This window comes from Eulemur rufifrons, chromosome 4 (assembly GCF_041146395.1).
Source record: "Eulemur rufifrons isolate Redbay chromosome 4, OSU_ERuf_1, whole genome shotgun sequence".
NCBI lineage: Eukaryota > Metazoa > Chordata > Mammalia > Primates > Lemuridae > Eulemur > Eulemur rufifrons.
Window position 1 is genome coordinate 69550936 of NC_090986.1, and position 14750 is coordinate 69565685.

Sequence of the window (14750 nt, forward strand, 5' to 3'; positions counted from 1 at the left end):
TGATATTAAAACCTGGATTTTAATCTCCATAAGAGGTTAAAAGCTTATACCCCTAAATAATATATTTAACTAGCAATAAGTAATTGTTTAAAGTAGGAAATATTGTTATCCCTATTTCACAGATAAGAAAGCTAAGGCTCAGAAAGACTAAGTAACTTTTTCAAGATTCCACAACTGATAAAATAACAAAGCTGGGATTAGACCCCTGGTAGGATGGATCCACAGCCTACAGTCTTCGACATGATAGACTATAAATTTGTGAGTCACTTGCTTATCAATGTTATTTTTATGCCATAGATATTCCGTTTCTCCCACTTCAGCTTCAAAGTCAGTCAGAATTTCTTATACTGTGCCATATACGAAAATTTTTATTTTTTCCATATAATCATAGAAACATTTTTATCTTAAGTTGCAAGGGAATTCAAAGGTAATCTATAATATATACCAGAAAATGTTTTGAAAATAAGTCAGGGATTTTTTGGTTGCTAGAATAATTGGGGTATAAAAGATAATACAGGCCAGGTGTGGTGGCTCATGCCTACAATCCTAGTACTCTGGGAAGCTGAGGTGGGAGAATTGCTTGAGCTCAGGAGTTCAAGACCAGCCTGAGCAAGAGCAAGACCGTGTCTCTACTAAAAATAGAAAAATTAGCCAGGCATTGTGCCATGTTGCCTGAAGTCCTAGCTACTTAGGAGGCTGAGGCAGGAGGATGGCTTGAGTCCAGGAGTTTGAGGTTGCAGTGAGCTATGATGATGACTCCACTGTACTCTACCCAGGGCAACAGAGTGAGACTCTCTGAAAAGAAAGAAAGGAAGAGAAAGAGAGAGAGAAAGAAAGGGAGAAAGAGAGAAAGAAAGAAAGAAAGAAAGACAGACAGACAGAAAGACAGACACATAAAACCTAGATGACAATTTCGAAAAAGAATTCTCTAACATTGCTGGATGTAGAATACACTGGTACAACCTCTCTGGATACTGCTGTTTGTAGCAACACTATCTTCTAGTAGCCCCAAACTGGAAATTACCCAAGTTTCCATCAACAGTAGAATGAATAAATAAATTGTAATGTATTCACGCAATAGAGTACTCTATAGCAATGAGAATAAACATGCTATTGCTACATCCTACAGTAGGGATGGATTTCATAAATATAATGTTGGATAAAAAAAAGCTAGACACAGGAGAGTACATATTATATGAGTCAATTTATAAAAGGTTCAAAATCAGCCAAATCAATCTATATTGCTGAACTTCAGAACGGAGTTTACTTTTGTGGGGGTTTGGTGACTAGGATGGGATACAAAGGGAGCTTCATGGTGCTGGTAATATAATGTTTTTTGGCCTGGGTGCTGATTATACCGGTGTGTTCATCTAGTTGTATACTTAGGATTTGTGTACTTTTCTTTATGTGCATTATGTTTCAATGAAAAGTTTATCTTTAAAAAACCTTGAAAACTAAAATAAAAATAACAACAAAATGACTGGGAGTGATACTGGAATTTTAATGGGTGGGGTCCAGGAGACTACCAATGCTAGATGCAAAGAGCAGGGAAGGATAAAAATAGTATATTTTCCAGCTTTGCAAGTACAATGTAAATCAAGAAAACATTTACCTTTTATTTTTTTCTGGTATTTTCCAAGACTTCCTCAGGTTCTTGAAAAACCATGTCATCAATAGCTATGCCATTCATAGTATTTGAATTTCCAATTCAACGTAGCTATATAAGGATGGTTTTTGTGGCTGTCATATCCATGGTGACCTTACATATTGGTGCAGACACTAGCTTCTTCACTGACTGCTTCACTTCACTTCACTACATTTGACTTCATTGTGTAGACATGATATGAAATATATGGAAGTAATATCACATGATTATAATTTAGTTTTGTTTTATTATATTGCAGATAGGATATAACATAATTAAACAATTATATGCATAGGTAGTCTATATTGTTCAAGAATTGATATTTAGAATAAAAAATGAAGCATTAAAATATTTATGATAAAAGGAGGACACTAAGAATAATCAATTTAAGTAATCCAATGTATTTATAGTGGATACTAACTTCTCATGGCACAAACTCAGGTGTGCTGAAAATATAATTCTTTTTTTTCTTTGTCTCTGTCTCCGTCTACCTATCTTTGTCTCTGTGTATGTGTGTGTGTGTGTGTGTGTGTATGTATCTTTGTATCTTTGTTTCTCTATCTCCTTGTCTCTTTCTTTCCTTTTTGTTTTTGTCTCAAACCAATTTCTGCCTAGTGGCACAAAGTTAACCTGAGTTTTCTGTATCAAATCAAGGTTTTCTTAGTCAAATTGGGATTTTTAGATCCACTCATAGTTTCTCCCCACATAATTCTTTTTGGGGCTATATGTAGAATTTGAGCTTTAGTGGCTCTGGTATCTGGTCCTTTGTCATCATCTGTCCACATGCTCAGTGATATTTGTACCTACTCACATCATCTGAGACATATGCAATCGTTTACATTAGAGTTCACTCTTGGTGTTGTACATTCTATGGGTTTGGACAAATATATAATGATCTATACCACCATTGTATTAACAGTATCATACAAAGTAGTTTCACTGCACTAAAAATCCTCTATGTTCTGCCCATTCATCCTTCCCACCCCCTTAACCCCTGGCAACCACTGATCTTGTCTCTATACTTTTGCCTTTTCCAGAATGTCATATATGGTTAGGATCAAACAGTATGTAGTCTTTTCAGATTGGCTTCTTTCACAATAATATGAATTTAAGGTTCCTCCACTTCTTTTCATGGCTTGGTAGCTTATGTCTTTTTAGTGCTGAATAATAGTCAGTTGTCTGGATGTACCACAGTTTATCCATTCACCTAGTAAAGGACATCTTGGCTGCTTCCAAGTTTGGACAATTATGAATAAAATGGTCATAAACAGCTATGTGCAGGTTTTTGTGCGGATGTAATTTTTCAACTCCCTTGGGTAAATACCAAGGGGTGCAATTGCTGAATCATATAAGAAGACTATGTTTAGTTTTGTAAGAAACTGCCAAAGTGTCCCCCAAAGTGGCTGTACCATTTTGCATTCTCACAAACAATGGATGAGAGTTCCTGTTGTTCCACATCCTCATCGGCATTTGGTACTGTCACTGTTCTGGATTTTGGCCATTCTCATACCCGTGTAGTGTTATCTCATTGTTGTTTATCCAGGGTATTGTAATGTCTGGCTCGGGAGGGTTGAGAAGGCAGCACAGGGAAAATGTGGATGGTTCAGAAATTCAAATATATATTTTATACTTTTTACAATTCATAAGCTTATAATTACCTTTGCTCTGTATTGCCTGCTGTAACTTTCCTTTCTCTGAGGTACTGGAGTACAAGTGTCTTTAAAAAGAAGAAAGAGTAATGAAATAAAGAGAATAAAACTATGTAATACTTGGAAATATTTTCCTGATACCTTTCTAGTGAATTATACAACCAGTTTGGGCAAAACGGATCGTCCATGTTTCCTGACTCCTTATTCTGTTCTCATTCTAGTACACAGTGATATATGCTTTGACTGTCTTAAATGTTCTAGCAATTTTATTATTGATGAAATTAGTTATTCTTTAAAACCTCACAAAGATAAGACTATCTTTATTGGTGAGATTGATTCAGGGACATTTACATACTTCCTGTTAGGTATAATATAAAACTATATGCAATCAGATTTTTTCTTTTGTTTTTGTTATACTCCTCACTGGTATAGGAAAAAAAGATGCATTTCTAAATATGGAGCTGTAGATGAACTTTGGCCAAAGATAATCTTCACTTCAGAACAGTCCTGTAATTAATCCACTGAAGAATCGTCACTAGTTCATTGATGACAGGTGCCACTTTCAGGTACCCTGCAATGGGTAGGAGGCAGGTTTGGTGGAGTTGGGGATAAGGTGAGAGTTGGAGTTTTCATTTCTATCTAAAGTTCTTGTACCAGAGTCTTTATTGATTTATTTTTATATTGGCCTATGGGAGAGTTATTTCATAAGTAATACATTTTGTAGCAGAAATGAATAAAAGAGATAAATGGCATATAAATCCACACAGCAAGTGTGTGAAAACTTCTGTCATTTAAAGTCCTATTCTTAATAATGTCAAATAATGATGAAAGACATTTAAGAAATAAAATTACAATGACATAAGAAAATAAAAATGGCAGTTAAAGAGATTTAAAAACAACAAAAAATAGAAGACAAATGTGGCCAGGTCAACATGTTATTTAGAAAAGTAACCAGTTTATTTAAAAAATAAATTGAAATTAATTATGTTTATAAAAATAAATGAAAAAAACAATGACATAATTGATATAAATATAGAGTTTAAAAATAGAAGAGTGGAAAATATACTTCAAACCGAAGCATGTTGCCTTCAAATGGTAATATAAAATGCTTAGTCACTAAAAAGGAAAAGAAAATCATTTCCATATTTACTGAAAAATTTTCACTTAAAATTTTTGCAAATTGAATGAACTTAGAAGTTATTTCAGGGTAAACCTTATGTAATTTAAAAGGAGCATAAAATTATCTTTTCTTTAGCTTCTTATTTTGCTGTTCTATAATACTCTATGTTGTGAATTCTTGTTCTAGATTTGTATCTAACTAAATTTTATCTTTTCTTTTTAGTTTTCTTCAGTAGGATTATACAATGTTCATTTTCCCTATAGTGTTTAATTTTTCATGATTTGCCCTAAGAATTACCATGGCCACCAGAACAGTACTTTCAGCTGTTACAAAATGTTATTCGCTGTCATGATGTGGATTGTTCTCTGAGACACTTAAAAAGCATTAAAACCAGTATGACATCTTAATTATTTTAAAATTGCATCATAACTTGCCCTACTATAAATACAGAGATATTCCTCGATTATCATTAAAATATTAATATTACTTTTAATTTTATACATTTAATCTTAAATATATAACACATTTTTTATAACGCTCCATCATGCCTAACCACAGCAAGAAACAGCCATTGATAATATTTGTTTATATTTATATAGCTTTTACATTCACTACCTTATTTCTTTTACATTCACTATCTTATTTCTTTTTCTATAATAAAACAAAGCATTCAAGATGTGTACTGTTATCTCTTTTAAAAATCAGAACATGAACAAAAGGAGGTTACGTATTGAAGGCCTAAGGTCACAAACATGGTTTGTGAGAGAATAGTAAAAAAAATACAATTATTAAAGATTCTTTACAAAACTAACCTAATTTGATTCTATATGAGCTTATTTTTAATAGTTATTGTTTAAAATACAAATAGTTGAATTTATAAACTCCTTCAATGAGCTTCTCAAGGAGTTCTTTCTCAATTTGATTTTCCAATACCCAGAACAAGTGTTTGGCATATAGCAGGTACTCAAATAGTATTTGTTGAATGAATTAATGTTAGCTTAAAAATATTACAGATTAGTAATGCTTTCCCGTTACAGTAATGTTTTTACATTCCATTAACTGCAATCGTAAGTTCTGTTAATGCAAAGAATTACACACTTCTATTCTTACATCGTTCTTATTTTAAGGATTACCTATTCAAAGGACAAGACTACTCACTCAATTTACTGCTCCTGGTAAAAACAGAGGTTTGAAAAGGCTAATTAAAGATTCTTATCAAATACGATTAAATAAAGAAGCCACTCAAACAAACATACGTAAATATCCTCACGTTTCTTCACCATTCCTTTCTGTGACAGTTGACATCCTGAGTCCAGACCCTGCATTAGAAACCGCATTACTGACTCTTCCAGGATTATATACTTCTCAGAGATGAAGGATTGCTCATTGCTATTAACCTTCCTTGTAGCTTCTGTGATGCTGGCGGCGTGTAAAGCAGAGGTTGTGAGTTGGGAATCTGTTCTTGCTGTTGCAAAGGTACTATGCTTTCTAGGGTGGTGTTTTCCTTCTGATAACACAGAACCCACATGTTTTCTCTCCCAAACCCAGCCTTAGAGAAAGGGCTAGTCTCTCTTATATCTCCTTTCTTATTTGAAAAGTATTGGCATTTTTCCCTTACCTCTCTGACATTATTAGCCTGATCCTAGAATGAGTTTAGACTTTCACAAAAGATAGAAAGATTCATTGTTTTCAGGCAGTTTCTGTTTTCAGTCCTGGAGTACTCATTCCTAAGTCAAGAAAGCACAGGGTCTTACCTAAATTCTTAGGAGGGAGGGAAGTTACAGAGGTAAAAATTGCCACAAAACCCATAAAAACAACCAATAACCTATCCTGGCCCAAACATAGGAACATAATTAAAATTTATAAATACTGGGACACATCTACTCCAGAAAGTCTGACTTCCCAAGTCACAGAATAATTTAGATGGTTTTTGAAGGTAAATTATTGGGAGACTGAATCAAGTTCTAGGATCAAGCACATGCCATAACCTTTCTTTTCCGACATGGCTATAAAATAACAAATTATATACATATATATATATATATATATGTATGTACTATATGCACACACATATACACATACTTAGCAATAAAAACTATCCAAAGTGAAGCACAAAAAAATAAAACATCAATGACATGTGGGAAAATGTCATACACATATGTGCACGTGCGCACATACACACACATGTATGTATAAATGTCACGTATATATGTAAATGTCATATATATAAATGAAGAGAGGATATCCGCAAGGTAGTGGGAAAAGAAATATTTGAAGAAATAGTGATTGAAAATTTTCCTAATGTGATGAAAATTGTAAGTCCAGAAATCCAAGAAGTTCAACCAACCCCAATAGAACAATAAAAGAAAAAAACTTGAACAAGGTACATAAAAACCAAATTGCTGAAAACCACTAATAAAGAAGAAAAATTTTAAAGGCAGTGAGACTCAAAATAAACATATAGTATATACGAAAAAGCAAGAATAAGAAAAACAGCAGACTTCTTGCCAGAATGTTTGCAAGCCAAAAAATAATAGAGTGACACTTTTAATGTACTGGAAAAAAAAAGCATTATCTAGAATTCTATACCCAGAAAAAAATTATTTTTCAAAAATGAAGACTTTTTTAAGGAAAAAAAAGCCCTAATAAATATTATGGCTAGTACTCCTGAATTACAAGAAATATTAAAGGAAGTTACGAAGACCAGATACCAGAAAGAAATTTGACTCTCCACATAGGAATGAAAAGTGCCAGAAATATTGGCTCTGTGAATAAATATAAAAGATCGCTTTTCTCATTTTTTAACTCTTCAAAAGGTAATTTACTGTTTAAAGCTAAAATAATAAAAATGTGGTGTTTATAATATATACAGAAACAAAATGTGTTAACCTGGTCCAGAGTGAGCCACGGACTCAGCTCGGGGGACATTTGGCAAGTCTTCAAGCTTTCAGGCTTTCTTTTAGTCAAGATGAGTGATGAACCAGATTTGTTGGAAATGGAGAAGTCAAAACTGAAGAAAACTAATACTGAAGAAAAAAATACTCTTCCCTCTAAGGAAACTATCCAGCAGGACAAAGATGGTGTTCAAACATTGTAAAATGGAGATCTCTTCCCAAGAGCAAATTTCAGCACTGCCTGAGGGTCTGGGTTTTAGCCTGTGCTTTGTAAACCTATGGGTTTATAGAGATTTTAGGCATCTTGTGATGTCTTCTCACCTATATTCCCTGGCTAAGAGGTCAGGGGTAGCCAGTGTTCCCTTAAGTTCTGTTTTAAACTTCCCATCAATGCATAAATTTTAGATGGCAGATGCTGTCAATAATCTCACCATTGATGACCTTTGTGTGTGTAGTCCTTGTACTTCCTATAAGATAAGCCAATTTTAACTTTCTCCGTTGCTTCATAATCTTCATGAAGTTCCATGCTTTTGCAACTTCTCACAGTTTCTCTTCATTTCTAATGTAGCAATAAAATAACAATAAAGAGAGACAGAAAGTGTGTGACATCAATAGGAGGAAGGACAACAGGTGGGGCATGGAAGTATAATGTCGGGTGGCTCTTTCAATATGACTGATGGTATCATATTTAAATGTAGCATGTGATAAGTGAAAAAGTCATATTATAAACTCTATAATAGTCACTAAAATATAAAGAATAGTAGTTAATAAACAGATAATGGAGATAAAATATAATCATAAAAATTTAATCAGTTCCAAAGGAGGCAGAAAAAGAAGAAAAAAAGAAACAAAGAATAGAAATGACAAATGAAAAACCAATAATAACATGGTAGATTTAAGCCCAAACATGTTGATACTTAACATTGAGTGTAAATGTTCTAAACACATCAATAACAATGCAGAGATAAAATAGACCTCCACTGAGAATAAAATTGGAAAATTTTAGATAACTATATAGATACCTGCTTAAGAGAGTATATGTTTTTTCTTGGAAAGCAATTGTGGAATTTATGTGTAGCTTTAATGTAATGCCATTTATCTCATGAATACAGTGTAAGCTTTACTTTGAGAAGAATTTATACAAATATTAGAGAATGAGAAATCTGAAAATTTGGAAGGAGTGCAGTTGTTTTGTTTTGTTGTGATTTTCAGCATCATAATCTGTTAAGGTTTGGGTGATAATCATTTTTATAACTTTAGATTTTGCCTGTAGCTAAGCAGGAGAAAAAAGAGTTCATCTGTTCCATTATTGGGATACTTTCCAAATATGCTGAATTCCCAAGCCCAGGCTGGTAATTGAAAATAGCTTCTAAAATTGGAATTTTTTGGACTATTGACATTCTCTTGACCAGCTGCTTGGCAGCTAATGGGTGATAGAGTCAAAGACTTTCCAAAGGTCATATTTTTTATATAGCAAAATAAACAGATTTAATCATTTGGCTAAGGACACAAAATGAATTTTAATTGATTTTGTGTTCTAAGAGCTATGGAAGGATGGTCTAGCAGTCTGAGATTAGGAGTGTAAACGAAAACTGTCAAAATTCCCTGGCTACAAAGACATTTAATTACTTTGCCTCCTAACACTTTATTGTTTACATTTAAAAAAATTTTCATCTCTCTTGAACATCACAAAATTTAACTTCTTCTTTTTTTCCTTTGAGATAGGGGGAGGGAAAAATTTAACTTCTTAATAATTCATTTGTCCTGAAAAATTCCAGTATGGATGTAATTATAATTGCAGACTTTTCTCAAAATTTTAATAAAGTTTATTTCCATTTTGGAATTTTAAAATGACTCCCAATTTTCAGAGAAATAAGACTGCACTTCATGATTTATTCATAACCTTTCGTAAGTTATTTCACTTTAATTAGGAACTGTCATATTTACCCTTTAAATATTTTGAAATATATTTAATATTCTCTACCATTTGCCAGCCATTAAGTAGGTAATCACACATCAAAGAAGTGTGGTTTCTGCTATCATGGATATTATAAATCATAACTTCTTTAGTCAATGTAACACACCATTGTCATAGGCAAAATCAGTCTTTGCAGTTTTAAAAATGCTTTTGTTTGAGTCATTTTTTGACATGTAAATTTTACTAGTAGGATACCTTTAACCATGTTTTTAATTTTAAGAAAATATACCATTCTTTTATTCATGCTTGAGTTAATTAGAACAAGATCATAATGAGTTAATCATCACAAAGTTTTTGGGTAAAATCTACCTCCATAAAAGTACAAACTCTTCAACTTTGAGTGAACAATCACTGTTTTTTGCAACATACTTTCTAACAAAATGGTTTCTGTAATAAATATTTTTAGTTACAAGTTTTGAATAGCAGTTCTTGGAATTTTTCTTACAAATTTTTCTTACGGGAAGCACTTTGGCTTTCTTAGTAAGCAGACTTAGACATATGGGATTCAAATATATATTTATATATTATATATAAATATATAATATTTCTTTTACTTTTTTAAGAGAAAACTTTAAGAATTCTGTAAGCAAGTCTCAGCCTTGATTAAAAGGAATCTAAAAACTAAATAAAGAACTTTGATAGCTAATTAACCAAGTCAAATGAAGTTTAAGTACATCCTTTAAAAACATTTCAGCTGTGAAGCTTTCCTTTCTGTGTGACTTCTTTGCATTCAATGTAAAGTGATAACAATGGAAGATGTTAACATTTATATAATATTACTAAAAAGCTTTCACTAAGTGGACTATGGGCACCTGACATGGAAGCTTTTAATCTCTAAATTTGAACAAACTGTTTAGAATAATAAAATATAAAAAACAAACAGTCCCAATTCATAAAACCCATGCCTGATTATTTTTGTTCATATTATAAGTGATATCATCAGGGTGATTCTTTTTTGTTGTTGCTGTTGTTCTTCTTCAAAAATCTGTAAGAAGCTAAAAATACATATTTTTTTAGATGGCTTCCTTGATTTCTCATGCCTCTCTTTGGCAATTTAAAGTGCTTCTGATAAATTCATATTAAAGAAGGAAAAACTAAACATAACAGAGGGTGTTGATTATTCTTCACCTGAGAGAAAGTCATCACAGACTTGGCCATGAGGGGCACTCGTTGTATATTTTGCAGAATTCAATTTACTAATATTTTGTTGAGGATAATTGTGTTTTTGTTCATTAAGTACGTAGGTCAGTAGTTTTATTTCTTTTAATGTTCCTGTCAGGTTTTGGTATTGGGGTTCTTCTAGCACCATAAAACAAATTGAGAAGTGAGTATGAACGTAAACACTGAGACGGTTTTGACAAAGCAACATGTAGGTCATATTGGAAATCCAATTTATCTTGATTTTGTGTTTTAATGGTTACATGCCTTGAAAATACCAATTTTCAAAGGCATGTTAAGTACATTCTTCTTCATGTTGGGCTGATATAATCCAAATACCTCTTTTTTCACTCTAGAGTAAATGAAGACATTTTTTTTTTTTTTTTACAATTAGGATGTTGTATGTTTTATAAGACTAAAGATAAACTTGAAATCTGTCTGAAATGCAGTGATTTACGTAAAAGCATGCCTTGGATTGCTTTTAATATGCAAGCCTTAATTTATAAGCTTTCTGAGAATAATGATATTTATTTGATAAGAGACTAGCTAATGAGAGGATTTACTAACATAGGAGATTCACGGACTCTGCCGCTATGGACCCAGAATCCATCCCAGTGCACCTTCTTTCCTGGCACCTGCGCTGTCAAGTAAGTTGGGTTCCCCTTTTAGGTGACCTAATTCATATCGTCCTGTAGTAAATACATATCTAGGCCCCTCTGATCCAAATGGATATTTGGGAGCATGGAAATAAATTCAGGATATTGGTAATAAGGTATGAATAGGGCACCAATAAAGCACACACAGAGACACACAAATAGAAACAAAAACAAAACTATTTCTGGTGTCTGTCAAAGAAGTTCTTGAGCAATCTTACTACATACATTCTTATATATTCAGAATAGGATCTAATAAAGTTTTCTAAGAAATAAGAGTGGAGAGAAAGGTAAAGATTTGATGAAGAAGCTTATGTCCATAAGCTTTGATCTTTTAATCATGACAGTAAAATGTAGGACTTTTATTAACTATTCAATTTTAAGTGTATTTGATACAGTGTAAACTTTATGTATATGTGTATATATGTGTGCATATACATATACTCACACACACACAAACACACTGAAAAACTATGAAATACCTGTTTGTAGCATTGTGCTGGGTATTGGAATGAAAACCCTGAAATATTAGATAAGATTTCTAGCCATAAAAAATTACCACTAGTTAGAGACTCAAAAAATACACATTATATATAGACTAGAACATTGCTTTTTATATTATGGAATAGTTGTTCTAGTTTGATATTACAATGTATTTCTTTCTCCTTTTCCTTCTTTCCAAATTGCCTTTTTTTCCTCTTTGCATTTATTTGTGAAATTGTTTTCATGAATCAAGAGAGGTGATTGTCACTCTGAAAGGGTTCTAGTCTCTCTGGAGTTGCTGCCTCCAAAAACAGCATTTCAAGATAATATAAATATAAGTACATCAATCTATCTTTCTTTTTTGCACTTTCAATCTCATGTTTTTTTCTTACCCTGTCCCCAGCCTTAACATGTACGCAGATCTCTTTCATTCTTAACATTTCTTTGTTCTTAAGGAAAAGAAAAGTGTTCTTAAAAAAATCCCCAGAACATGCTGTACCTCCTTTCTCCATACAATTTCTCCCACTTACCGCCCCAAATCTTTACAGAGTACCACATATTTAATGCTTTCATATTTCTACCCTCATTCATTCTTTAACAAATCGTGAATATTGTTCTAGCCATTCTGTTGAAACTCTTCTATTGAAGTATAAGAATGATCTCTTTTATTTGTTGTGACTTCTTCAGCTACAAGTGACAGAAATCATATTCACTTTACAGAAGGTGAAAGAGAGAGAGAGAGAGAGAGAAGGAGAAAGGGAGAAAAGGCAAAAGGAAAGAAAAGGAAAGCAAGCTGCAAAGCTAAAGGGTCAATTAGGGTTAAAATGTGCTCCTTCTCACAGACTCTTTCTTCATGCTGCGGCAGGGTGGCTCCTGACACATCACGATTTCCTTGCAACTTTCAAATACCAGCGGATGAAAAACTCTCATTCCTGATAGCTACTGCATAGTGTGAGGGAAAATCTCATTGGTTCCACTCAGGTTGTGTACTTGTTTCCGAATAAATCACTGTGGCCAGGGTCACACATTTAGAGCTGAAGTGTGAGAAGAGGTAAATCCCATTTATAATCACATGGACTGACAGGAATTACTATAGAAGGGGGAACTTTGGGTCACCACAAAGACCCATATATAGTAGGGGAAAATTTTATGTCTCATATTCCTGCTGAGAACCAAGCCAATAGCTTCCTCTGAGCCTCACCTCTGATCTCTAATATTCACACTATTAACCAAATTCACCTTAGAAACATTGTCTTAGACAATGACAAATCCAAAAATCATCTTTTCACAGAAACTAAGAGTTTCCAGAGGTTTCAAATGTCTTTAGTTTTCTTGTTTTTATTTCCTATCCTGACTTTGGGCTTCCCTAACAACTACTCAGAGATAATCTATGCCACAAAGCTCTTTTAGCGGTTATCCATCATTATCATATTGGAGCCCTGTTGGTTTGGTGGTAAGATGTGGGGAATGGGGAGCAGTCTGTAATCTTACAAATAAATATAAGTCTTTTGGTGGGTCTGTGTGTTAGGGCCCACTAATCCCTGGAACCTTATAAGTGTTTCTCCAATGGAGTAGCTTTCTCCGGCTGCAGTGTTCCTAATGCATTTTCCTGAGGCCCTGATCCCTGTTGATTGTATCTCCTTGTTCAGGTAGGTAAGACAGAAAAGCTAGAGGGGGCTAGAGTATAAAGAATTCCCTTCCCCCAGCTAGAATAAGGTTCTGGCAAAGTGGTTTCTTCTAGAGAGTAGATACGTGTTACGGAGTAGGCTCTGACAGTGTATATTACAATGATTAAACTTCCCCTCCTGCCAGGGATAGTCAGGGACTTTTTTCAGATCTTCATGATGAGATTTGGATTCTTAGAGGTAAAGGCTACAAAACTGTAGAGGATCCCTAAGACTGTGACCCCCAGAAGTTTCTCACTCTCAAGCTAGTTTACACCCAGTCACCAGCAGTCCATCAGCATTACCATTTAAAGTGTTCCTATCAGCTTATGGCTCCAGCAGCTTCTGCTCCAGTAGGTCTCAGGTATGATTCTCTAGATGTGTTTGTCTTTCTAGAATTTGGGGGGAGAAATTTATCCTGCAAATTCAGTTCTCTGATGGGTCCAAAACATGATTTTTAGTTTATCCAGCCTTTTTTTGTTGCAAGGATGGGAGTCATGCTTTCAAGCCTCTTACATGTAGGGGGTGAAACTGGAAGTCTGCAATTTAGTTTGAGATTTTCAATAATTAAAGCCAAAAGAAACACTTTCTAATTCCTTTGTACCTTGTGTATGCCTTTAATATATCATTCACAGAGGCCCTGTGTGTTACTTTGTCAACTATTCCCTGGAATAATAGTTGATCCATATTTTAGGGAACCATTCATACTTTTTTTTTCTTTGAGAGACAAAATGCTTTCATGGAAATGAAACTAAAGAAAAAAATTATCAAAAGGATGCTCATAAAAAGAGAAATGAGTAACACAATGCATAGTGAGTTGAGCTATCATTTTGTACGTATTTTTGAAAAATATTTTTAGGAGATATTTCTTAAAGCTATACAGTTTACAAAATAAATCTGCATAATAAATTATTACTCAGCTGATACCATTCCTATAGAATTAATATAACCTAGGTATATTTCTTTCTATAAATGCTAACACTGTATAAAAAGAAAACACCAGAGACTTCGAGTAAGTGAATGTGCACCAGAATCACCTAGAGAGCTTGTTCCTTTCAAGAGCAGATTCTCAGGCCTAATCCCCAGAAATTCTGACTCAGTGAAGTGGGATAAATTAGATAATCTGCCTTTTTATTTGAGAAGGACTCCATGAGAATATGATACAGAGGGCCTACTTAAAACAAAATAGTGCTCTAGAGAAAGGGATTGCTACATGTCCTTTTCTGTCATCTCACTTGGGTTTTAGACAGGCATTGTATGAGAGGTAATTCACAATTAAATTTATAACAGGGACCTGACTTTCCAACATTCTGTGCTGTTGGTTACATATCCATATGATTTTGAGACAAGATATACGGGAGGCAGAGCAATCCTCCTATGGGGAAACTGCAGAGCCGGACTGTATAAGCACCTGGAGAACCTTCCCCCTTCTGCAGGGAGGTGGGTCATAGAAAGCTTCATATAGTCATCAAGACACTTTTTTTCCTATTAAAATTTACCTTATAT